Below are 26,350 nucleotides of genomic sequence, written 5' to 3' on the forward strand. Positions count from 1 at the left end.
AAGGTTGGCATTCAACTTGCCAATGATGCAAGAAAACACATGCCCCTACACTAGAAGGGTCAACTTTGATTAAAAGTTGGACCAAGTAATCATGGACATATGTGTGGAAGGAGCTCAATGGAAAAGAGACTCAAGAGGCAAGCCAGTTCAATTGAAAAGACCGCACCTTAAGCCTGTGGCTAGAGGATGGTTGGAGTTCATCCAATGCTCCATCATTCCTACTAGCAACCAATCCGAAGTAACTGTGGATCGGGCCATCATGATCCATAGTATCATGATTGGGGAGGAAGTGGAAGCTCATGAAATCATACCTCTAGAACTCTACAAGGTGGCAGACAAGTCCTCTACTTTGGCAAGGTTAGCCTTTCCTCATCTCATTTGTCACCTATGCAATTCGGCTGGGATTGACATAGAAGGAGACATCCTCATTGAAGAGGACAAGCCCATCACTAAGAAAAGGATGGAGCAAACAAGAAAGCCCACTCATGGACCTAAACAAGAGCATGAGGAAATTCCTCATCAAGAAATCCCTGAGATGCCTCAAGGGATGCATTTTCCTCCACACAACTATTGGGAGCAACTCAACACCTCTTTGGAAGGCTTGAGTTGCAACATGAATCAACTAAGGGTGGAGCACCAAGAGCACTCCATCATTCTCCATGAGATTAGAGAAGATCAAAGAGCTGTGAGGGAGGAGCAACAAAGGTAAGGAAGAGACATTGAGGAGCTTAGGTGTTCCATTGGATCTTCAAGAGGAAGAACTAGCCGCCATCACTAAGGTGGACCCGTTCTTTGATTTCCTTGTTCTTATTTTTCTGTTTTTCGAATTTGATGCTTTATGTTTGTCTATGTTTGTGTCTTCATTACATGATCATTAGTGCCTAGTGTCTATGTCTTAAAGTTATGAATAACTCCATGAATCCTTCACCTCTCTCAAATGAAAAATGTTCCTAATTACAAAAGAACAAGAAGTACTTATATTTCAAATTTTATCTTGAAATTAGTTTAATTATTTTGATATGGTGGCAATACTTTTTGTTTTCTGAATGAATGCTTGAACAGTGCATATTTTTTATAGTGAAGTTTATGAATGTTAAAATTATTGGCTCTTGAAAGAATGATGAACAAAGAGAAATGTTATTGATAATCTGAAAAATCATGAAATTAATTCTTGAAGCAAGAAAAAGCAGTGAAAAAAAAGAGTAGCGAAAAAAAAGGCAAAAACTAAAAGAAAAAGAAAGAAAAAGAAAAAGCAAGCAGAAAAAGCCAATAGCCCTTTAAACCAAAAGGCAAGGGCAAAAAGGATCCAAGGCTTTGAGCATTAATGGATAGGAGGGCCCAAAGGAATAAATCCCTGGCCTAAGCAGCTAAATCAAGCTATCCCTAACCATGTGCTTGTGTCATGAAGGTCCAAGTGAAAAGCTTGATACTGAGTGGTTAAAGTCGTGATCCAAAGCAAAAAGAGTGTGCTTAAGAACTCTGGACACCTCTAATTGGGGACTTTAGCAAAGCTAAGTCACAATCTGAAAATGTTCACCCAGTTATGTGTCTATGGCATTTATGTATCCGGTGGTAATATTGGAAAACAAAGTGCTTAGGGCCACGACCAAGACTCATAAAGTAGATGTGTTCAAGAATCAACATACTGAACTAGGAGAATCAATAACACTATCTAAAATTTTGAGTTCCTATAGATGCCAATCATTCTGAATTTCAAAGGATAAAGTGAGATGCTAAAATTGTTCAAAAGCAAAAAGCTACTAGCCCCGCTCATCTAATAAGGACTAAGTTTTATTGATATTGTGAGATTCATTGTACATTCTCTTCTTTTTATCCTATTGTGTTTTCAGTTTCTTGGGGACAAGCAACAATTTAAGTTTGGTGTTGTGATGAGCGGATAATTTATACGCTTTTTGGCATTGTTTTTAGATAGTTTTTAGTAGGATCTAGCTACTTTTTAGTATATTTTTATTAGTTTTTAAGCAAAATTTACATTTCTGGACTTTACTATGAGTTTGTGTGTTTTTCTGTGATTTCAAGTATTTTCTGGCTGAAATTGAGGGACCTGAGCAAAAATCTGATTCAGAGGCTGAGAAAGGACTACAGATGCTGTTGGATTCTGACCTCTCTGCACTCGAAATAGATTTTTTGGAGTTACAGAAACTCAAATGGCGCCCTCTTAATTGCGTTGAAAAGTAGACATCCTGAGCTTTCCAGCAATATGTGATAGTTCATACTTTGATCGAGTTTTGATGACGCAAACTAGCGTTCAAATGCTAACTTCCTGCCCTATTCTGGCGTTAAACACCAGAAACAGGATAGAAGCTGCAGTTAAATGCCCAAACTGGCATAAAAACTGGCATTTAACTCCAAGAAAAGTCTCTACACATGAAAGCTTCAATTCTCAGCCCAAGCACACACTAAGTGGGTCCGAAAGTGGATTTCTGCATCATTTACTTATTTCTGTAACCCTAGTAACTAGTTTAGTATAAATAGAACTTTTTACTATTGTATTCACATTTTTTTGGAGCTTTGGGAACATCTTTGGACGTTTAGTCCTTAGACGATATTTTGATCACTTTTGGGAGGCTAGCCATTCGGCCATCCCTAGACCTTGTTCTTATGTATTTTCAATGGTGGAGTTTCTACACACCATAGATTAAGGTGCGGAGCTCTGCTGTTCCTCGAGTATTAATGCAAAGTACTATTGTTTTTCTATTCAATTCAAGCTTATTCTTATTCTAAGATATTCATTCGCACTTCAATCTGATGAATGTGATGATCCGTGACACTCATCACCATTCTCACTTTTGAACGGTGCCTGACAAACACTTTCCTTCTACCTGCGAAAGCTTGAATGTATATCTCTTGGATTCCTGGTTCGCGACTCATGGTTGCCTATCCTGACAACAGAGCCTTCCATTCCGTGCGATCAGAGTCTTCGTGGTATAAGCTAGAATCAATTGCCAGCATTCTTGAGATCCGAAAAGTCTAAACCTTGTCTGTGGTATTCCGAGTAGGATCTGGGATGGGATGACTGTGACAAACTTCAAACTCATGACTGTTGGGCGTGGTGACAGACGCAAAAGGATCATTGGATCTTATTCCGACACAAGTGAGAATCAACAGATGATTAGCCCTACGTAACCTGTAGCTGGACCATTTTCATTGAGAGGATGGACGGTAGCCATTGACAACGGTGATCCCCCTACATACAGCTTGCCATGGAAAGGAATATGAATGATTGGATGAAGGCAGTAGGAAAGCAGAGATTCAGAATGAACAACACATCTCCATATGCTTATCTGAAATTCCCACCAATGAATTACATAAGTATCTCTATCTTTATTTTATGTTTATTTATCTTTTAATTATCAAAACTCCATAACCATTTGAATCCGCCTGACTGAGATTTACAAGATGACCATAGCTTGCTTCAAGCCGACAATCTCTGTAGGATCGACCCTTACTCACGTAAGGTTTATTACTTGGACGACCCAGTGCACTTGCTGGTTAGTTGTGCGAAGTTGTGAAAAAGAGTTGAGATTACAATTGTGCGTACCAAGTTGTTGGCGCCGTTGAGATCACAATTTCGTGCACCAGTTGTGCTCCATCTTTGTTTTTTTAAAATGCTCCATTTAGAAATCAATCAAGAAAATTGGATAATCAATGGAATGTTTTCTGTTGTTAACTTTTTATTAAATTGATTAGAGATTAGCTCTTGCTTTGCTGCTCTTTTAATTTGTAAAATAGATGATTATTGAATGGAGTGATGCTCATCTACTGATTTATTATATATATATTTTAGGTCATTTAGAAAGTGTGTCATTTTACAATTATTATTTGGATTTTTGACTATGGTGGAAGCTTATGTTCTAGATGGAGCAAAAACAATGGGCAGCTAGTGCTTCCAAAAAGGGTCAATGTTCTATGCAATGGTGTGGAAGGAATCTATCATTCAAGCCTTCACTTGTAAGTATTTCTTTTTTCACAATTTGTTTCCTATTCTATTTTAGGTTTATCACTATCATCATTACTTTTGATTCTATGGTTATTTATTACTTTTTGGTGGTAGATCATATGTTCCTTAACAGTTAAATGGTTGTGTGTCCTCTATGCTTCAGATGAATGATTCTAGTTTTAGCAATTTGTAAGTTAACCAAATTTGCACCAATACTCCTTGGCAATGTTGAGGAAACTTTAGTTTAGTCTTAGTTCTTCTTTGTGTAAACACCCAAACTAGTTCCGTATTGCAAATGAACTTCTTACTTCTTAGATAAGCTCTACTGTCATAAGAAAATTGTTTAAAGTAGAAAACGATAGCTTCTGGATAGTTACTTCAAAAAGAATGTGGTTATAAAAAGAGTTCCCTTTTTATTGGGTTTTTTTTGTGTTGGGGGGTAACATAGCTACATGTTGTTTAGGGTATCAACCTATAACTAAGGCTTTATTCTGATAACTCAATTTGTTAGTCATGAAATATTAAGGTGAAAATAATGTAGGGCATAAGTAAGCTAAAACTAAGCTCACCTAAACAGCGCACTATTTTAAGGTTTCTCTAAAATATAATTTTCTTATATCCTAATTTATTATGATTTGGCATTTATATGAAATCCATATTCATGACTGCAATAAATCATATAAGATGGTTATCTGGTATCCAATTATATTTCACATTTGATATTAATTGATGTAAATCGTAAATTGGACGATGTTGTCTGACTTCTGAAGGATTCATTTCTTCCTTTTGGCTATGATAGGAAGAATTGTTTGTTAATGGTTTGTTTTTCATGTTCTCTTACAGAGTTGTTTGCAAGTGTGGTTTTTGTGAGACCGAAAAGCAATCGCTTAGCGAATGGGAACGCCACACAGGTTCTAAATCGAGAAATTGGAGAACAAGTGTTCGGGTGAATGGCTCCATGTTATCACTGGAACAATGGGTTTGTACAAATCTATATTGTTTGATTTTGGTGCATAATGTTCCCATATACTTTTTTTATCTGAAAATGTGATACTAATTGGTTCCTGTAGTATAGTTGACTGTTAAGAGTGTAATCATTCTCTTTCTGGAGTCGTAATTTGGTCAATGTACTCATAGTCTGGCTATATATTAGTGTCATGTTATAGTTTACAAATAATATTATTAATTTAAGTTTTCTGCATCTTGTGATTTAGGTCTAAAATTTAATAATACAACTGTTCACCAATATCAATATTTTATTTGAATTATGAAGTCTTTAGTGAATGCCAATAATGCTGACCTCTTGAGAAGCTCTTCAAACTTATAATATTAGTCTCTTTACGATTTAGCATATGGCACACCTAGAGGAAGAAAGATTCGGGTTGCAGATTAGATTTATGGGGCCAAGATTTTAACTTAAGACATGACTTAATTTGTAATGCTATTTTATTGATTAGTGATGAGCTCTTATTGTGCTGCTATTTTAATTTGTAATCAAGAAAATTGGATGATTATTAAATAATGTTTTCTGATGTTTTATTGAATTGATTAGTGGTTAGCTCTTGCTTAATGATTTCTGCTATTTTTTGTTGTTTTAACTAATGTGCAATATTAGAAAATAGCAAAATAGCGACTCTGATTCCACTCTTAGACGAAGCACAAGATATTGTTCCACCGCAACTCCAACCCAAAACACCCCTTTGGCTTGGTAATTATTGCTGCAATCTGAAAAATTTGTTCCCTCGTTATTGACTTAAGTTCTCATATAACAATTATGATTAATGGATATCAGGTTCCTGCTGATACGGAAAGAAGTGAAGATGTTTGCAAAGGAGAGAGCTCATGCTTAGGGATTTCATCATCTGGAGATGGCTCTGCTGAAGTAGGAAAAGATGCTTGCACTCCCAAACCAACAATGCAGAAAAGATTGACAACCATCACCTCCAAGAAGCAAGAGACAGCTAAAATGATAGGCACCAGCAAAAAAACCACAATTACAGTTATCATCCATGAAAACCAACAATGTCGGGACTCCCCATTTGGCCCAAGAGAATCAAGCTATAAAAAGGCAAAAATTGGAAGGAGAAAAGAGTAGACAGGTAAATTTTGCCATTTTTCTTCCACATTTTCCCTGTTTAAATTTTTTTTTGGTCTTATCTTGACTGTATCCTTTTTTTCTTTCTTCTTCAAAACTATCCAGATTCTGAATCTCAAGCATTAGAATTTGCCTCATAAGTCTACGAATCCTTGTTTTGCTTCATATTTTGCTTTTGTAAAAGCTAAAAAAAAAGAAAATATGAATTACTTGTTCACACTTCCTAGTCTGTGTTGGAGAGTTAGTTGATCTCGATCAAAGACATGGTTTTATTCGTATAAATAGGTTTGAGAAGCGAAAAAGGTTTCAGAGAAAAAAGCGTCTTTTCTGCTAATTAGATTCACACATCCGCAAAAAGCATCAAACTTTCTTTTATCCTTTTGCTTTCCCCCTTCAATTATGTGTTCCATCGATTCCTCTTTTGCCTATTTAACCACTTCTCCTTTTTTCTTTCTTGTTTTTCCCTCTCTTGTTTTTGAAAACGTGATTTTGCAGGTTGCTTGAAATGGGGAAGAAATCCTCCGCTTCACTCAAGAAGAAACGTTCCAAGCACTCCTCTAAGTCTAAGGTTGGTACTTGTCAGTGTATTATGCATTTTGACATGTAGTTCATGTGTGCCTCAATTAATTTTGTATCAATTTTTTATGAAATTTTTGTTGCTTTTGGACATTCTTGCTGACTAGAACATATTTCAGGAAGCCATGAGTCAACAAATTGATGAAGTTGTGTCTGGGAGTGCACTTTCCCCTTCATCCGAATATGAATTAGTATGCTTGTGATAATTACTTGACCATTGTTAGAATTTTAAGGTTATCCAAGTGATAGGAGCCATGTATGAGGTGTCTTGTGTTGTCCTACACAGTTTGCGCTAGTGCATTATTAACATAAAGAGAAGCATTGGATCAATGGTTTTAAAATCATCTCCCTATTCCGATGCAGAGCTTTTTTTCCATTTTTCCTCCCATTTTTATCTATTCTCTATAACTTAAAATTTTAAACAGCTGCACTTATATTTATGCGACGATATTTTGTTGGTTTCAAGTTATTTTCTCAATATATGAAGCTGGACATTGGTACTGATTAACATTTGGTAACTCAGCCAAAAGCTAGAGCAATTCAGGTTGAGGACAATATGATTGAATGCAAACCATCAATGGATGTAAAGCTCCCACGTAAGATGTCATTATACAGGTGAACTTTAAAGGAACTTTTATCTCCTTTTGAATTCTTATTATTCTTAAGACTTGCACATCTTTTAAGCATTTTTCTCATTCTTGAGGCTGTATAGAATCCTCATTACTATCCCCTATTATCAATTGATTACAAGAGATAATTAAGGAGAGAAGCTAATTAAGTTACTATATATGCTCTCTTGATGATCTGGTACTTGAGTTATGTGTCATGATTATGTGTATTTTTACCAAGCAACTTGTATCTTCACACTATCACAATGTTGGTTTGCTATTTGCAATGTTTCGTACTTTAAATGTTCAAAAAATATAGAAGCAATAAGAGTCTAACACTCTGCTTATGATATTTTCCAGGGGCTAATGGCTTTGGTCAATTAGGTGATAGAACCGAGGAGCGAAGGAAATATCTAAAGAAAATGAAGCCATTAGAGTCAATTTGTAAAAATTGTGTCTTGTATAATTCTTAATTCTCTTTTTAGAAATTCATTTTTGTTAATGTTTGTAAATTTCATGTACGCAATCATTGCATGTATACAGATGACATTATTGTAGGCTTTTACCAAGTATTGAATGTAGGAACATAAATTTGAGTGTTCACATGTAGGCTTTTACCAGATTTTTTTTTTAAAATTTGATTTAGCTATAGCCACACTTTAAAAGCGTGGCAATAGGTTCATATCTAGGCACACGACTTAAAAAGTGTGGCTATATCTCGCTATTGGCATGCTTTAAAAGCATAGCAATATGTCTCGCTATTGGCATGCTTTAAAAGCGTAGCCATTTATCTCTCTATTGGCACGCTTTTAAAGCATACCCGTATCATGCTATTGACATGCTTTAAAAGTGTAGCCATATCTGGCACATATGGCCACTCTTTTAAAGCGTAACGATCTTTAAAAGCGTGGCAAAAAATAAAGCGTGGCGATAGATCACCAAAAGTGTGGCGATAGAGCAACCGACACACTCGCGAATGTGACCCTTTCAAAAGCATACCGATAGCTCAAAAAGCGTGGTGAAAAGCTATTGGTATGCTTTTAAGCGCTTTTTGGCATGCTTTAAAAGCGTGGCAGAAAGCTTATTTTCTTAGTGTAATAACTCTGTCTTTATTGTGCATTATGAGTTATAATTCGGCCTTAATTATCATTCATTCTTTACTTGTAACCGACACATTTATTATCGACTTAATGACCAAACGGTCATAACATGAATACCATTCATCAATTCTATGCCTATAAATGACACCAATTTCTATTTTTTATATCTTACATTCTATATTCATAGCATTATTATAACACATACACATCATAAATTCTATGTAATTTTTAACATTTTATAATCATAAAATTCTTATACTTCTAAAACACTTACTGATTTGAGAGTCAGAGAGTCTTTTCAGGTACCCACCCACTGTGTTCTTTGACGTCCGAGTTATTCTCACTCCATTAAAGAAAAGGCATATTACAACAATGCAAGAGACGAGTTATACCTCGGAAGTTCATCCACACAAGAATAATTGGCGCCCACCGTGGGGCATATAATAATTCTTACGCTCCTCAGGTTCATAAAACTTGATTTACATTCAAATTTTTGAACCAATTTCAACAATTTTGTTTAAGATTTTATTTAATACCTTTTATTAAATTTTAATCTATTATAACTTTTTATAAAGTATGTACTTTATACATTCGAATTGCTTCACTTTTATGTATCATAATATTTCACATCTCATAATTGATCAATGAACCAATCCGAGAACAAACTCGACTTTCAACCAATTCAAGTACAAACTCACCTATCAATTTCGCTAACTTTTTCAAAGCTCTCTACTTACACAAGTAAAATTATATATTTTATTCACACATACTTTTGTATTTATATTTTGTGTAATTAATATTTACTAATTTATTAGTTATATTCAACCCTCAATATATGTTCTATATTTTATGCTATTAAATTTTATGTTACTATTGATTTAATACAAAAAGTTAAACAAAAATACGTGCAAACATGCAAAATTTACTATTATTGCACGTGGAATATCCCTCGTCATACTGTAACTGCTAAAAACATTATGCGAAATGTATCATTCAATGACTGTTATCTTATTGCTTTATTATCAAAGTAAAGTACGTCCTACAAAGCAAAATTCAAATATTCACATTTGACATATATGACATATATATATATATATATATATATTGTCTTCTTCTCTATAATTATCAACTTTCAAGGTATATTTTTCTACTTTGAATTCTTTTATTTTTACAATATATATTATTCAATATATGTTACGACTTTGTTCATATTCATTTTCTCAATTTATCTTATTCATGTCATATGACCTTCACTATAAATTGTAAATATTCAATAACTAATTGCTTTGAACAAAAAATTCATCAATAAAATGTCGTGGGCCAGAAAAATTTCCAAGACAATTAACCATTATATCCTCGGATCATACAATCGATTCCATCAATGGATATTGGTGCGCGAATTTGTGATCCGCACAACTAACCAGCAAGTGCACTGGGTCGTCCAAGTAATACCTTACGTGAGTAAGGGTCGATCCCACGGAGATTATTTGTTCGAAGCAAGCTATGTTTATCTTATTATTCTTAGTCAGGATATTAATTAAAATTATCAGTTGGAATTATTAGATTGGAAAGATAAAAGAGAATAAAAGCGTTACTTGTTATGCAGTAATGAGAAATATGTTGGAGTTTTGGAGATGCTTTGTCCTTTGAATTTCTACTTTTCCTTGAAATCCTTTTCCCACACACAAGGTCCCTTCCATGGCAAGCTCTATGTAGGGTGTCACCACTGTCAATGGCTACTTCCCATCCTCTCAGTGAAAACGTTCCTATGCTCTGTCACAGCACGGCTAATCATCTGTCGGTTCTCAATCAGGTTGGAATAGAATCCATTGATTCTTTTGCGTCTGTCACTAACGCCCAGCCTTCAGGAGTTTGAAGCTCGTCACAGTCATTCAATCCCAGAATCCTACTCGGAATACCACAGACAAGGTTTAGACTTTCCAGATTCTCATGAATGCCGCCATCAATCCGGCTTATACCACGAAGATTCTGATTAAGGAATCTAAGAGATACTCATTCAATCTGATGTAGAACGGAGGTGGTTGTCAGGCACACGTTCATGGATTGAGGAAGGTGATGAGTATCACGGATCATCACCTTCTCCATAATTAAGCGCGAATGAACATCTTAGATAAGAACAAGCGTGTTTGAATGGAAAACAAAGGAATTGTATTAATTCATCGAGACGCTGCAGAGCTCCTCACCCCCAACAATGGAGTTTAGAGACTCATGCCGTCAAAAAGTATGTAATTCAGATCTAAAAATATCATGAGGTACAGAATAAGTCTCTAAAAGTTGTTTAAATAGTAAACTAGTAACCTAGGTTTACAGAAAATGAGTAAACTAAGATAATTGGTGCAGAAATCCACTTCTGGGGCCCACTTGGTGTGTGCTGGGGCTGAGACTAAAGCTATTCACGAACTGAGGCTTTTCTTGGAGTTGAACTCCAGGTTATATCGTGTTTTGGGCGTTCAACTCCGGATCATGACGTGTTTCTGGCGTTTAACTCCAGACAGCAGCATGTACTTGGCGTTCAACGCCAAGTTACGTCGTCTATCTTCGCGCAAATTATAGACTATTATATATTGCTGGAAAGCCCTGGATGTATACTTTCCAACGCCGTTAAGAGCGCGCCAATTGGGCTCCTGTAGCTCCAGAAAATCCATTTCGAGTGTAGGGAGGTCAGGATCCAACAGCATCAGCAGTCCCTTTTCAGCCTAACTCAGATTTTTGCTCAGCTCCCTCAATTTCTGCCAGAAAATACCTGAAATCACAGAAAAACACACAAACTCATAGTAAAGTCCAGAAATATGATTTTTGCCTAAAAACCAATAATATTCTACTAAAAACCAATTAAAACATACTAAAATCTACATGAAATTACCCCCAAAAAGCGTATAAAATATCCGCTCATCACAACACCAAACTTAAACTGTTGCTTGTCCCCAAGCAACTAGGTGAATAAAAGAGAATAAAAAGAAATTAAGAAGCAATAATATCTCAGAGTTTTAAGTGAAGCTCAGATTCTAATTAGATGAGCGGGTCTAGTAGCTTTTTGCTTCCAAACAGTTTTGGCATCTCACTTTATCCTTTGAAATTCAGAATGATTGGCATCCATAGGAACTCCGAATTCAGATAGTATTATTGATTTTCCTAGTTAAGTATGTTGATTCTTGAACACAGCTACTTTTATGAGTCTTGGCCGTGGCCCTAAGCACTTTGTTTTCTAGTATTACCACCGGATACACAAATGCCACAGACACATGACTGGGTGAACCCTTTTCAGATTGTGACTCAGCTTTGCTAGAGTCCCCAGTTAGAGGTGTCCAAAGCTCTTAAGCACACTCTTTTTGCTTTGGATCATGACTTTAACCACTCAGTCTCAAGCTTTTCACTTGGACCTTTGATGAGCGGATAATTTATACGCTTTTTGGCATTGTTTTTAGTATGTTTTTAGTAGTTTTAGTTAGTTTTTAGTATACTTTTTATTAGTTTTTAGTTAAAATTCACTTTTTTGGACTTTACTATGAGTTTGTGTGTTTTTCTGCGATTTCAGGTATTTTCTGGCTGAAATTGAGGGACCTGAGCAAAAATCTGATTCAGAGACTGAAAAGGACTGCAGATGCTGTTGGATTCTGACCTCCCTGCACTCGAAGTAGATTTTCTGGAGCTACAGAAGCCCAATTGGCTCGCTCTCAACGCCGTTGGAAAGTAGACATTCTGGTCTTTCCAGCAATATATGATAGTCCATACTTTGCCCAAGATTTGATGGCCCAAACCGGCGTCCAAAGTCACCCTCAGAATTCCCAGCGTTAAACGCCGGAACTGGCACCAAAATGGGAGTTAAACGCCCAAACTGGCATAAAAGCTGGCGTTTAACTCCAAGAAGAGTCTCTACACGAAAATGCTTCATTGCTCAGCCCAAGCACACACCAAGTGGTCCCGGAAGTGGATTTTTATGTCATTTACTCATCTCTGTACACCCTAGGCTACTAGTTCTCTATAAGTAGGACCTTTTACTATTGTATTTTCATCTTGGTTCTTCTGGTTCCCTCTCTGGGGCCGAAACCAATGATCACTCTTGTTCTTATGTATTTTCAGCGGTGGAGTTTCTACACACCATAGATTAAGGTGTGGAGCTCTGCTGTACCTCGAGTATTAATGCAATTACTATTGTTCTTCTATTCAATTCCGCTTGTTCTTTGTCCAAGATATTCATTTGCACCCAAGAACATGATGAATGTGATGATTATGTGACGCTCATCATCATTCTCACTCATGAACAAAGTGACTGACAACCACTCTTGTTCTACAAGCAAACGAGGCTCTAATGTTTATCTCTTGGATTCTTTAACCGAAATCTTCGTGGTATAGGCGAGAACTGATGGCGGCATTCAAGAGAATCCGGAAGGTCTAACCTTGTCTGTGGTATTCTGAGTAGGATTCAATGATTGAATGACTGTGACGTGCTTCAAACTCCTAGCAGGCGGGGTGTTAGTGACAGACGCAAAAGAATCACTGGATTCTATTCCGGCCTGACCGAGAACCGACAGATGATTAGCCTATGCTGTGACAGAGCATAGGAACGTTTTCACTGAGAGGATGGGAGGTAGCCACTGACAACGGTGAAACCCTTGCATAAGCTTGCCATGGAAAGGAGTAAGAAGGATTGGATGAAGACAGTAGGAAAGCAGAGAGACGGAAGGGAAGGCATCTTCATACGCTTATCTGAAGTTCCTACCAATGAATTACATAAGTACCTCTATCTTTACCTTTATGTTTTATTCGTTCATCACTATACCCATTTGAGTTTGCCTGACTAAGATTTACAAGGTGACCATAGCTTGCTTCATACCAACAATCTCCGTGGGATCGACCCTTACTCACGTAAGGTTTATTACTTGGACGACCCAGTGCACTTGCTGGTTAGTTGTGCGAAGTTGTAGTGATCACAATTTCGTGCATCAAGTTTTTGGCGCCGTTGCCGGGGATTGTTCGAGTATGGACAACTGACGGTTCATCTTTGTTCATACCCTGACCGAGCTCTCCTAACTTGGCTAATCCACAGAAGGTCCGACCTCGTCCCAAAGGCCCACGCCTGAGGTCGGACCTCGGACCAACAAAGGAAAAGGCCCATTAAAAAGGAGCGAAGCCCAAAACCTAAAGGCCGAAAAGGCCTAGGAAAGGCGGTTCCACAGAGATAAAGATAAAACTCCCAAAAGATAAGATAAGATAAGAATATCTTATCCAGGGATGATCACGACCAACTACTATAAATACACTGGAGCACCCAGGTATAACACACACTCTAATTCTACTCGATATCTGCTTGGACCCATGCTAACTTAAGCATCGGAGTGTCATTGCAGGTACATCCCCCCGCCGTTCAGCACACCAAGCTCGGGTCACAGACCCCTACCTCGGACCTTGCCTGAACGACCGAGCTACACGTTTCAGGTAACCCTCGGAACATTGGCGCCGTTGCCGGGGACCTGGAAGTCATCCCTTTACCATGGCGGACAACCCTCCCAACAATAACCACGCTACATCCGAACAAGAAGAGGAAGTTGACACCGGAGAACGGCCGGACAGCCCTCTATCACCACGCACTCCAGGGGGAAACAAACAGAATCGCCCAAAGACATCACTCCTAGACAAAGATCCACAAAATCCCGAAAAAGAAAAGAGTTCGGAGATTCTGGAAACAGTTCGGGCACAACAAGACCGGCTGAAACAACTCGAAGAGGACATAAAAAAGCAGAAGGAAACTGAACAAGATCTGAGAAGGGAGGCTCGCAAGCGCAGAGAATTAGAAGAAAAACTGCGGAGAATAGAGGCCAACCTGAAAGACCGGACGGAACGCGGCACCACCCCCGAAAACAATCATGACCCCTTCACACAAGAGATCATGAAGGAGAAAGTACCGCGAAACTTCAAACCACCAGATATGGACCTCTACGACGGCACCACCGATCCAAGTCACCACCTCAGCAACTTTAGAAGCAGAATGTACCTCGTCGACGCCTCCGACGCAATTCGGTGCAAAGCCTTCCCCACCACTCTCACCAAGTCAGCCATGAAGTGGTTCGACAACCTACCACCAGGGTCAATCTCCAGCTTTGAGGACCTGACCAAAAAATTCTTAACAAGGTTCTCTATTCAAAAGGATAAGGCAAAACATGCCCCCAGTCTACTCGGGATCAAACAAGGCAACCAAGAAACCCTCCGAGAATACATGGAGCGATTCAACAAAGCCTGCCTGGACATACAACACTTGCCCACTGAAGCAGCCATCATGGGACTAGCAAACGGCCTAAAAGAAGGACCGTTTAGCCAATCCCTATCCAAACGATACCCGACCTCCTTATACGAGGTGCAAGAGCGGGCAGAAAAATATATCAACATGGAGGAAACCTCCCAGCTAAGAGACTCTTCCAGGAAAGAGTCAACCCACTCATTCCGAGATCGAGATCGGGAACAGAAAAAAAAAGAAGAATCCAGCTCGGACAGGCCACGGAAGTACCACAGCTACACCCCCCTCCGAGTCGCCCTGGTAGACGTCTACAGAGAGGTGTGCCACACCGAAAAAATCCCACCACCTAGACCTCTGAAGCACAAAAGGGCAGGAAGAGATCGATCCGAATACTGTGAATATCACAGACTCTACGGTCATTCTACTAACGACTGCCACGACCTAAAGAATGTTATAGAAAAGCTAGCCAGAGAAGGAAAACTCGACAGATACATAGCAGAGAAAGGAGAAGAGACCAGGAAGAGGAGACGAGGAGATAACGAAGATCGGGCCGAACCGACCCCACGAACCCCTGAAAGGCACGTACACATGATAAACGGAGGTTTCGCAGGCGGAGGAACATCCAGATCCTCGCGAAAGAGACACCTCAAGGAAATATATCACGTCCGAGAAGACAGTCCCCTGCCCGAGCTGCCAACCATCTCGTTTACCCGAGAAGACGCTCTGGGGATAATACCCGGGCACGATGATCCTATGGTAATCACCATCATCCTAGCGAATGCCAACTTACATCGAACCCTGATCGACCAAGGAAGCTCAGCAGATATCCTATTCAAAACGGCCTTCGACAAGCTCGGACTTGAAGAAAAAGAGCTAAAAGCCTATCCCACCGACCTGTTTGGACTAGGAGATACCCCGATCCGTCCCTTGGGATACATCTCGTTACACACTACCTTTGGAAAGGGCGAGCAAACCAAAACATTAAATATCGACTACATTGTAGTCGACATCACTTCGGCATACAACGCCCTCATCGGACGACCAACCCTAAACAGACTAGCAGCTATAGTCTCGACCCCACACCTCTGCATGAAGTTCCCTACCGCAAAGGGAATTGCTACCCTAAAGTGCGACCAAAAACTAGCACGGCGATGCTACAACGAAAGTCTGAGCCTAAAAGGGAAAGAGGTCAACGCAATAGAACTCGGGCGAGTTCAGACCCGAGAAGATCTTCGGCCACAACCAGAAGGGGAAACCGAGAAGATCCAAATCGGGAACACACCCGAAAAAATAACAAACATAGGGGCAAACCTCGAAGCAGGCCTAAAGAAGGAACTCACAACCCTCTTAAGGGAAAATTCCGACCTCTTCGCCTGGAAAGCCTCCGACATGCCAGGCATAAGCCCCGACCTAATGTGCCACAAGCTATCGGTGTATCCGGGTTCCCGACCTGTCCAACAAAGACGCAGAAAACTCGGGCCCGAACGCATGCAGGCAATAGAGGAACAAGTACAAAGCACTACTAGACGCAGGGTTCATTAGGGAGGTAAAATACCCCCTATGGCTCGCAAACGTGGTTCTGGAAAAAAAAGCCCAATGGAAAATGGAGGATGTGCGTCGACTACACAGATCTCAACAAAGCCTGTCCCAAAGACCCATATCCACTACCAAACATCGACGCCTTAGTCGATGCAGCTTCGGGCTACAGATACCTTTCCTTCATGGATGCATACTCGGGATACAATCAAATCCCGATGTATGGACCCGATCAAGAAAAAACCTCGTTCATAACCCCAAAGGCAAACTACTGCTATGTAGTAATGCCCTTCGGGCTGAAGAACGCAGGGGCAACCTACCAGAGGCTAATGAACAAAGTGTTCTCAGAACACATCGGGCTACAGCTAGAGGTGTACGTCGATGACATGCTGATAAAGACACAGGAAGACAGAAACTTGGTGGCCGACCTCACCAGTATCTTCGACACTCTCAGGAAACACGACATGAGACTTAACCCGACAAAGTGCACCTTCGCCGCAGAAGCCGGAAAGTTCTTAGGTTTCATGCTAACTCAAAGAGGCATCGAAGCAAACCCGGACAAATGCCAAGCAATACTCAATATGAAAAGCCCGACGTGTGTCAAAGAAGTACAACAACTGAATGGGAGGCTAGCCGCCCTATCAAGATTCTTGGCAGGATCAGCGATAAGATCACTACCCCTCTACTCACTCCTAAAGAAAGGGAAACCCTTCTCATGGACCCCGGAGTGCGAAAAAGCCTTCCAAGAATTCAAGGAGTTCCTCGGGCAGCCACCAATCCTGACCCGACCTCTAAAGGGGGAAGAGCTCGTACTATACCTCTCGGTCGGACATCGGGCAGTCGCTTCGGCACTAATACGAGAGAATAACCAGGGGCAACACCCCATATACTTCGTAAGCAAGGCGCTACAAGGGGCCGAATTAAACTATCAGAAAATAGAGAAATTCGCCTACGCACTAGTGTACACACCATCAAAGTCCGGACAAACCAACCCATGAGACACATCCTACAAAAGACAGACATGGCAGGACGAATCCTACAATGGGCGGTGGAACTGTCCGAGTTCGACCTCCACTATGAAGCCCGGACTGCTATAAAATCTCAATATCTAGCCGACTTCGTCGCAGAATACACTGAGACCCCGGGAACCCCACTCTCATGGAATCTGTATGTCGACGGGTCCTCGAACAAAACAGGAAGCGGAGCCGGTGTTATACTCGAAAGCGATCAAGGCACACAGATAGAGCTATCCCTAAAATTCGAGTTCCAGGCTTCGAACAACCAAGCCGAATATGAGGCCCTATTAGCAGGACTAAAGCTAGCCGAAGAGGTCGGAGCCAAGAGAATCACGATCTTCAGCGACTCCCAGGTCGTCACATCACAAGTAAACGGAAGCTACCAAGCCAAAGACCCTACTATGAAAAAATACCTGGACCAAACACAGGCGCAATTACGACAATTCCCGGAGATACAAATCCGGCACATACCTCGGGAGCAAAACGCCCGGGCAGACGCCCTCTCAAAGCTTGCTAGCACCAAGCCCGGAGGGAACAACAGAAGTCTCCTCCAAGAAACTCTACAATCTCCCTCCGTGTTAAGGGAGGAAGAAATACTAAATATATCCGACCAACAACAAGGATGGATGACCCCCATACTCAACTACCTGAAGTCGGGAACTCTCCCCGCCGAAAGAAGAGAAGCTAAAAGGCTTACAAAAGACGCCCAGAATTATACGCTAATCCACGACGTATTATACAGAAGAGGATTCTCAAACCCCCTCCTGAGGTGCGTCCCGACCTCAGAAGCAAAAAGTGTCCTCGAAGAAGTCCACGAAGGTATGTGTGGGAACCATCTCGGAGCTCGGGCCCTATCCAAGAAAATAGTCAGGGCCGGGTTCTACTGGCCGACCTTGCAAAGAGACGCAGCGGAGTTTGTGAAAATATGCCCCCCCTGCCAAAAACATGCCAATTTTCACAAAGCGCCACCCGAAGACCTCATAAGCGTCACTGCACCATGGCCCTTCGCAAAGTGGGGACTCGACCTACTCGGCCCATTCCCACAAGGACCGGGGCAGGTCAAATACCTCATAGTAGGGGTCGACTACTTCACAAAGTGGATCGAGGCTGAACCCTTAGCCACTATTACGGCTCAGAAAAGCCGTAAATTCCTATACAAAAACATTGTCACGAGGTTCGGAGTCCCCTACTCCATCACAACAGACAATGGAACACAGTTCACAGACACAAGTTTTCAGAACTTGGTGGCCGAGCTAAAAATCAAACAGCAGTTCACATCGGTCGAGCACCCACAAGCCAATGGACAAGCAGAGGCTGCAAATAAAGTCATCCTGGCCGGATTAAAACGAAGACTCCAAGAGGCCAAAGGAGCATGGGCCGACGAACTCCCCCAGGTATTATGGGCATATCGGACAACCCCGCACTCTACAACGGGAGAATCCCCATTCCGACTAGCTTACGGAATGGAGGCAATGATTCCCGTCGAAATAGACGAAGGATCACCCAGAGCCATCTTCTACAATGAAGGAGGGAACCCTCAGGCACAAAGGGAAGAACTCGACCTCCTCCCCGAGGTCCGAGAAAGAGCCCGAATCAGAGAAGAAGCCTTAAAGCGGCGAACGGCCCTCAGATACAACCAAAAGGTAATAAAGCGAAGCTTCTCCACTCACGACCTGATTTTAATCCGAAATGACATCGGAACACAAAAGTCGGGAGAAAGAAAGCTAGCCGCAAATTGGAAAGGGCCCTACAAGGTAACAGAAGTCTTAGGGACAGGCTACTACAAGATATCCGACTTAGAAGACAATGAGCTACCCAGAGCCTGGCACGCCTGTAACTTAAGACGGTACTACAGCTAGAAAAACTTAACCCGAGGTGTACTCTTTTTCCCCACGACGGTTTTTTAATGAGACACCCGGTTAAGTAAGACGCCCAACCTAGTCAAAAGGGTAAACACCTTGTAAATATTCTTCTTTTTTAATACTAATCAAATTTCTTTATTTTCTCTTCCTCATGATGAAGTATATCCTAAAAAGTACCCCACCAAGGCGCATTAATTTATGCTCGGCAAAACGCAAAAAATCATTTGCCAAAAGACCATACAAGGTCGGCAAAGATAAAGCGACGAGGTTCAAATTAATGTGAGAAGTTATAAAAGTAACTCTGAAATGGCTCGAAAAAGCCAAGTAGAAAAGAAGTTACGAAAATAAATTAAAAAGGCCGACCAAACGACGAAGTCGGACCTGACTAAAGGAGGTACTCAAGGATCCCGATGTCCGAGAATAAGCTCGGACAAAAGAAAGAAGCCTTAAAACGGCAAGAACCAGGACTTCGAGAAAATGCTAGCTAAAAAGTTGTTACCCGAAAACAACTAAAAAGCACAAAAGCGAAAACGAGAAGTCAAAACGCTAGCTAAAAAGTTGTTACCCGAAAACAACTAAAAAGCACAAAAGCGAAAACGAGAAGTCAAAACGCTAGCTAAAAAGTTGTTACCCGAAAACAACTAAAAAGCACAAAAGCGAAAACGAGAAGTCAAAACGCTAGCTAAAAAGTTGTTACCCGAAAACAACTAAAAAGCACAAAAGCGAAAACGAGAAGTCAAAACGCTAGCTAAAAAGTTGTTACCCGAAAACAACTAAAAAGCACAAAAGCGAAAACGAGAAGTCAAAACGCTAGCTAAAAAGTTGTTACCCGAAAACAACTAAAAAGCACAAAAGCGAAAACGAGAAGTCAAAACGCTAGCTAAAAAGTTGTTAGCCGAAAACAACTAAAAAGCACAAAAGCGAAAACGAGAAGTCAAAACGCTAGTTAAAAAAGTTGTTACCCAAAAACAACTAAGAAAGCATAAAAAGCGGAACGAGAAAGTCAAAACGCAAAGCACGGCATAATAAAGCTACAGAGTAGCTAAAATAACAAAAAACGGTGTCCAAAGTGTTTGCAGAAAACATCCAAAAAACAAAAAGCCCACAGGCCGGGCAAAAAAGCCAAAATTAAAGAAACTACAGAGGATCAAGGACCTTCCCGGTCTCCACATCAACAGAAGGCTCCGGAGGGACCATCGAAATCGGGACTGCAGGGACAGCACCATCACCCCGGCTTGGAACCTCCACACCAGATCCATCCTTAGCCAAAGGTGAAGTCGGGTTCACAACCGGAACCTCGGGATCGGACGCTGGAGCCTGGGGATCGGACACCGGAACCTCATCCTCGGCAGGAGCAGGAACAATCTTTCCCTCCACAACCATGTTATCAGTACTAAATAGGCTCAAATCCAGATCAGAGCAAGAACCCGGACTTGATCCCTCAAATTCACAAACATAGCATCCATGCCCTTGGCCACATTATCCTCCAGCTCATAAAAATCATCCCGAGCAGACTGCAACTTCTCCTTCGTCTCCAAAAGCTCAGCATACAACTTAGTATAGTTCTCCGTCGCCACCCTCGCCATCTCCTCAGACGTCTTCGCCGCCGCCACAGCCGCGGTAGCCCTAGTCTTCTCTTCCTCCAAAGACTCCTCCAGCTCGGTAATCCTAGCGTCCTTCAGCTGACTAATCTTATCAAGCTCGGACCGTGCCTTCTCAAGTCGGGAGCTGGTCGCCCCGAGGGGGGCTTTCTTGAACTCCCGAGCAATGGCGGCATGAAGACTAGCCATCCGAACACAGCTCCGTGCCATATACTGAAAGTGATGCTCCATGGACGCATCATCAGTAGAAATAAAAGTCTCGGGGAGAATGTGCTGCTCAATCCAACCAAGAGTGTCAAAATCCTTGTCGTTGAAACCGGCAAGCTCTCGGGAGGTCTTCTGTTTCTTGGGGGGAGGACCCGAGGTCGACGACGGAGAAAGATGGCCGGGTCCGGAGGTCGGAGGATCTTGAGTTATAGCTCGGAATTGAGGGGTAGGAATGGTCTTCGACCGAGTCTGAACACCTATGGTAGTCTTCTGTGGAGAAGGTCGGGCAGAAGCCTCGGCCTCAATATTCCGAGCAGCCGCAGACTTCTTCGACCGACGAAGGAACTTCATGGAATCAGCCTGAGAAGACATCTCTGTAGAAACAAAAGAAAGGGATTATCACAAACAGAAAAATCACCAAAATAAAGTCAAAATATTAAGATGAAAAGCTCAGGAGAGGTCGGGAACTACCTAACTCGGAACGGAGAAGGCTTGGATCTCCTAACATTTTCTTCGTGTCCAAGTGAGGTGCCCGACCCCATAAACTACTCAACACACCCACAAAAGCCTGCTCCACCTCATCTAAGCTCTCAAAGGTATACTTCACTGACACTACATTCTCCTGCCAGCAAAGAGGAAAAGAAGGCTCCCCACTCTCATCTAGAAAGAAAGGTCGGACATCTCCAGCAGCCCGGACCTTGAAATAGTAGTTCTTAAAATCATGAAATGACTCATCATACAAGGTACAGAACTTCCTTCCGGCGTTCGCCCTAAAAGAGACCCAAGACACCTTCCCTCCACCCGACCCCGGCTTCGTCAACACAAACAGATAAGAAAAAAGGGAAACAGAAGGGGAGACACCCAAAATCTGACACAAAAGTTGGAACAGCTTTAAAAATGCCCAAGAATTCGGATGGAGTTGCGAAGGGGCAAGATTACAAGACCAAAGGACCTCGGACTCCAAGTCAGTGAAAGGAAGTCGGACACCCAGCTTAGAGAAAAAACAATCGTAAGCATAGAAGAAGAGCTTCTCGGAACTCTCTAAAGGGGGAAAGCACACTCTCTCCTCGGACTCCGGGGCTACTAGCTCGTAATCCCGCTCAGACTCCCTGTTCTCACAAATACTACACTCCCTACGGAACCTAATCAGGTACTCAGAATCTACAACAGACGGGACCCTTAGAGGAACAGGATCTACCCAACCAAGACCACTCGGAATCTTGGTCGACATCGCCTGAAACACCTTTCGAGACATAAAAAAATCTTGCCTACAAAGAAAAGTACAAACAGCAAAGCCAAAAATCACATAATAGGCAGACAGCAAAAAACTCATTCAGCAGAAGCAAGAAAACAAAGTTCTTTAGAAGGAAAATGCAGCAACCCGATAAACAAGGTAATCAGAGAAAAGAGCCCCCACCACACACGGGCAAAACAAAACAGTGGCGGCGCCTCTTTTCGGGGCAACCCAAGCAATAGAAGAAAAAGAAACAGAAGCATATGGGAACAGCGAAAAGCAAAAACAAACCTGGGAAAGAGGAGAAGGACGACGAGCTCCGACGCAAAGGAGAGCAAGAACGGCGGCGCAGAAGAAACTCCGAAAAGGCGCACAAAAGAACCGGAGAAAAAGAACAGAGAGATGATGAAGGTGCTCGGAAGAGAGGAGGTGAAAAACTCAGAAAAAGGGAAACGAATAAACAAAGAAAACGAGGAAAGGGGCAAATATATAATGCCTTCACAGAGCCCGCACGGAAATCAAGGAAGAAACGGTAACAAGCAATAAATGCTGAAACGACCGTTTTCAAAATTTTGAAACTACTATGCCCGAGCTCGACCTCTCAAAAGGACGAACTCGGGCAGGGGCACTGTTCATACCCTGACCGAGCTCTCCTAACTCGGCTAATCCACAGAAGGTCCGACCTCGTCCCAAAGGCCCACGCCTGAGGTCGGACCTCGGACCAACAAAGGAAAAGGCCCATTAAAAAGGAGCGAAGCCCAAAACCTAAAGGCCGAAAAGGCCTAGGAAAGGCGGTTCCACAGAGATAAAGATAAAACTCCCAAAAGATAAGATAAGATAAGAATATCTTATCCAGGGATGATCACGACCAACTACTATAAATACACTGGAGCACCCAGGTATAACACACACTCTAATTCTACTCGATATCTGCTTGGACCCATGCTAACTTAAGCATCGGAGTGTCATTGCAGGTACATCCCCCCGCCGTTCAGCACACCAAGCTCGGGTCACAGACCCCTACCTCGGACCTTGCCTGAACGACCGAGCTACACGTTTCAGGTAACCCTCGGAACAATCTTGTTACTTAGATTAGGTATTTTTCTTCAGAGTTCTTAAGAATGAATTCTAGTGTTTCAAGGTGATGTTCTTATCATCACCAAAGCTGATTGATTATCATCAATTTAGCTCTTGAATGCAATGTCCTGCTGAAGCTTGGCTAGCCATGTCTAATTCCTTTAGACTGAAGCTTTAGACTAACATTGCATGATTCCTGGAATTCTCATTAAGAATTTTGATATCTTTATTTTCTTTTCCACTTAATTTTCGAAAAATCCAAAAAAATTACAAAATCATAAAAACCAAAAAAATATGTTATGTTTCTTATTGAGACACTAGTCTCATTTTAAGTTTGGTGTCAATTGCATGCATTCATTCATGTATCTTAAGGATCTTCAAGATGTTATTGATGATTTCTTACTCTAATCTTTAAATTCTCTTGACTTGAGTGTTTTGTGTGTCTCATATGCATTCTCATTAGTGTCAGTAGTATACAAACTGCTAAGTTTGGTGTCTTGCATGCATTGTTATTTGATTTTAGTTGCATTTTGATTATTAAAAATCCAAAAATATTTTTAATTTGTGTCTTCTCAAGTCAATAATACAGAGAATTGAAGATTCAGAACATACAGCAGAGGAATTGCACAGAAAAAGCTGGGCGTTCAAAACGCCCAGTGAAGAAGGACAGACTGGCGTTTAAACGCCAGCCAGGGTACCTGGTTGGGCGTTTAACGCCCAAAAGGGTATAGTTTTGGGCGTTAAACGCCAGAATGTGCACCATTCTGGGCGTTTAACGCCAAGATGGCACAAGGGGGAGGATTTTGTTTTCAAATCAATTTTTTCAAGTTTTCAAAGTTTTTCTAAATCAAATCTTTTTCAAATCATATCCTTTCAATCAAATGTTTTCAAAATCAATTTCTTTCCTTTTTCAAAGATACTTGCTATCAATTAATGATTTGATTCAACATCTCAAGTATGTTGCCTTTTCTGTTGAGAAAGGTTTAATGTTTGAATCATATCTTTTCTTGTTAGCCAAGTTTTTAATTTTCAAAATCAAATCTTTTTAAAATGTTTTTCAAATCATATCTTCTCAATCACATCTTTTTAAAACCAATCATATCTTCTTAACTACATCTTTTTCAAAATAGTTTTCAATCAAATCTCTTTGATTTATAATTTCAAAATCTTTTTCAAAAAAATCACTTGATTTCTTTTCCACTTTCATTTTCGAAAATCAATTAGTGTTTTTCAAAAATGTTTTCAAAAATCTTTACTTAATTTTCGAAAATCACTTCCCTTCTTCTCACATCCTTCTATTTATGGACTAACACTATCCCTTAATGCAAAATTTGAACTCCATCTTCTTTGATAAGTTCGAATTTTCTACTTCTGTCTTCTACTTTTCTTTTCCTTTGACACTTCAAGGAATCTCTATACTGTGACATAGAGGATTCCACATATTCTTGTTCTCTTCTCTTTCTTATGAGCAGGAGCAAAGATAAAAGCATTCTTGTTGAGGCTGACCCTGAACCTGAAAGGACCTTGAAGAGAAAGCTAAGAGAAGCCAAAGCACAACTCTCTTTAGAGGACCTGACCGAATTCTTCAAGGAAGAAGAACACATGGCAGCCGAAAACAACAACAATGCCAACAATGCAAGGAAGGTGCTGGGTGACTTTACTGCACCTACTCCCGACTTCTATGGGAGAAGCATCTCTATCCCTGCCATTAGAGCAAACAACTTTGAGCTTAAGCCTCAATTAGTTTCTCTAATGCAACAGAATTGCAAGTTCCATGGACATCCATTGGAAGATCCTCATCAGTTTTTAGCTGAATTCTTGCAAATCTGTGACACTGTCAAGACTAATGGGGTTGACCCTGAGGTCTACAGACTTATGCTATTCCCTTTCGCTGTAAGAGACAGAGTTAGGACATGGTTGGACTCTCAACCTAAAGAAAGCCTGGACTCTTGGGAAAAGCTAGTCAATGCCTTCTTGGCAAAGTTCTTTCCACCTCAAAAATTGAGTAAGCTTAGAGTGGAAGTCCAAACCTTCAGACAGAAGGATGGAGAATCCCTCTATGAAGCTTGGGAAAGATACAAACAATTGATCAGAAAATGTCCTTCTGACATGCTTTCTGAATGGAGCATCATAGGTATTTTCTATGATGGTCTCTCTGAACTGTCCAAGATGTCTTTGGATAGCTCTGCTGGAGGATCTCTTCATCTGAAGAAGATGCCTACAGAAGCTCAAGAACTAATTGAAATGGTTGCAAATAACCAATTCATGTACACTTCTGAAAGGAATCCTGTGAACAATGGGGCTAATCAGAAGAAAGGAGTTCTTGAGATTGATACTCTGAATGCCATTTTGGCTCAGAACAAGATATTGACTCAACAAGTCAATTTGATTTCTCAAAGTCTGTCTGGAGTGCAAAATGCACCAAGCAGTACTAAGGATGCTTCATCTAAAGAAGAAGCCTATGATCCTGAGAACCCTTCAATGGAAGAGGTGAATTACCTAGGAGAACCCTATGGAAACACCTATAATTCTTCATGGAGAAATCACCCAAATTTCTCATGGAAGAATCAAGAAAGACCTCAACAAGGTTTTAACAACAATAATGGTGGAAGAAACAGGTTTAGCAATGGCAAGCCTTTTCCATCATCTTCTCAGCAACAGACAGAGAGTTCTAAGCAGAACACCTCTGACTTAGCAACCATGGTCTCTGATCTAATCAAAACCACTCAAAGTTTCATGACTGAAACAAGGTCCTCCATAAGGAATTTGGAGGCACAAGTGGGACAGCTGAGCAAGAAAGTTACTGAACTCCCTCCTAGTACTCTTCCAAGCAATACAGAAGAAAATCCAAAAGGAGAGTGCAAGGCCATCAACATGGCCAAATTTGGAGAGGAAGGAGAGGAAGTGAACGCCACTGAGGAAGACCTCAATGGGCGTGCACTAACCTCCAATGAGTTCCCTAAAGAGGAACCATGGGAATCTGAGGCTCAAAATGAGACCATAGAGATTCCATTGGACTTACTTCTACCTTTCATGAGCTCTGATGAGTATTCTTCCTCTGAAGAGGATGAGTATGTCACTGAAGAGCAAGTTGTTAAATACCTTGGAGCAATCATGAAGCTAATGACAAGTTATTTGGAAATGAGACTTGGGAGAATGAACCTCCCTTGCTCACCAAAGAACTGGATGACTTGTCTAGGCAGAAATTACCTAAAAAGAGACAA

General features: G+C 40.9%; 1 long non-coding RNA gene and 1 other non-coding gene across 3 annotated transcripts; one reads left to right on the forward strand and one right to left on the reverse strand.

Moving 5' to 3' along the window:
- Positions 1 to 3,844: 3,844 nt before the first annotated feature.
- Positions 3,845 to 7,823, forward strand: LOC130951363 (uncharacterized). 2 transcript variants are annotated; one of them, XR_009073944.1, is made up of 6 exons: positions 3,845 to 3,972; positions 4,805 to 4,940; positions 5,577 to 5,669; positions 5,754 to 6,060; positions 6,552 to 7,247; positions 7,601 to 7,823. It is a non-coding gene; the product is annotated as an uncharacterized LOC130951363 (long non-coding RNA). The 2 variants fall into 2 exon arrangements; XR_009073945.1 differs by lacking the exons at positions 3,845 to 3,972; positions 4,805 to 4,940 and having other exon boundaries at positions 5,430 to 5,669; positions 6,552 to 6,624; positions 6,752 to 7,247.
- A 17,310-nt stretch (positions 7,824 to 25,133) lies between these two features.
- LOC130953860 (small nucleolar RNA R71) lies at positions 25,134 to 25,241 on the reverse strand. Its single transcript, XR_009076021.1, has one exon. It is a non-coding gene; the product is annotated as a small nucleolar RNA R71 (small nucleolar RNA).
- Between the last annotated feature and the right edge of the window lie 1,109 nt (positions 25,242 to 26,350).

This window comes from Arachis stenosperma, chromosome 9 (assembly GCF_014773155.1).
Source record: "Arachis stenosperma cultivar V10309 chromosome 9, arast.V10309.gnm1.PFL2, whole genome shotgun sequence".
Lineage (NCBI taxonomy): Eukaryota > Viridiplantae > Streptophyta > Magnoliopsida > Fabales > Fabaceae > Arachis > Arachis stenosperma.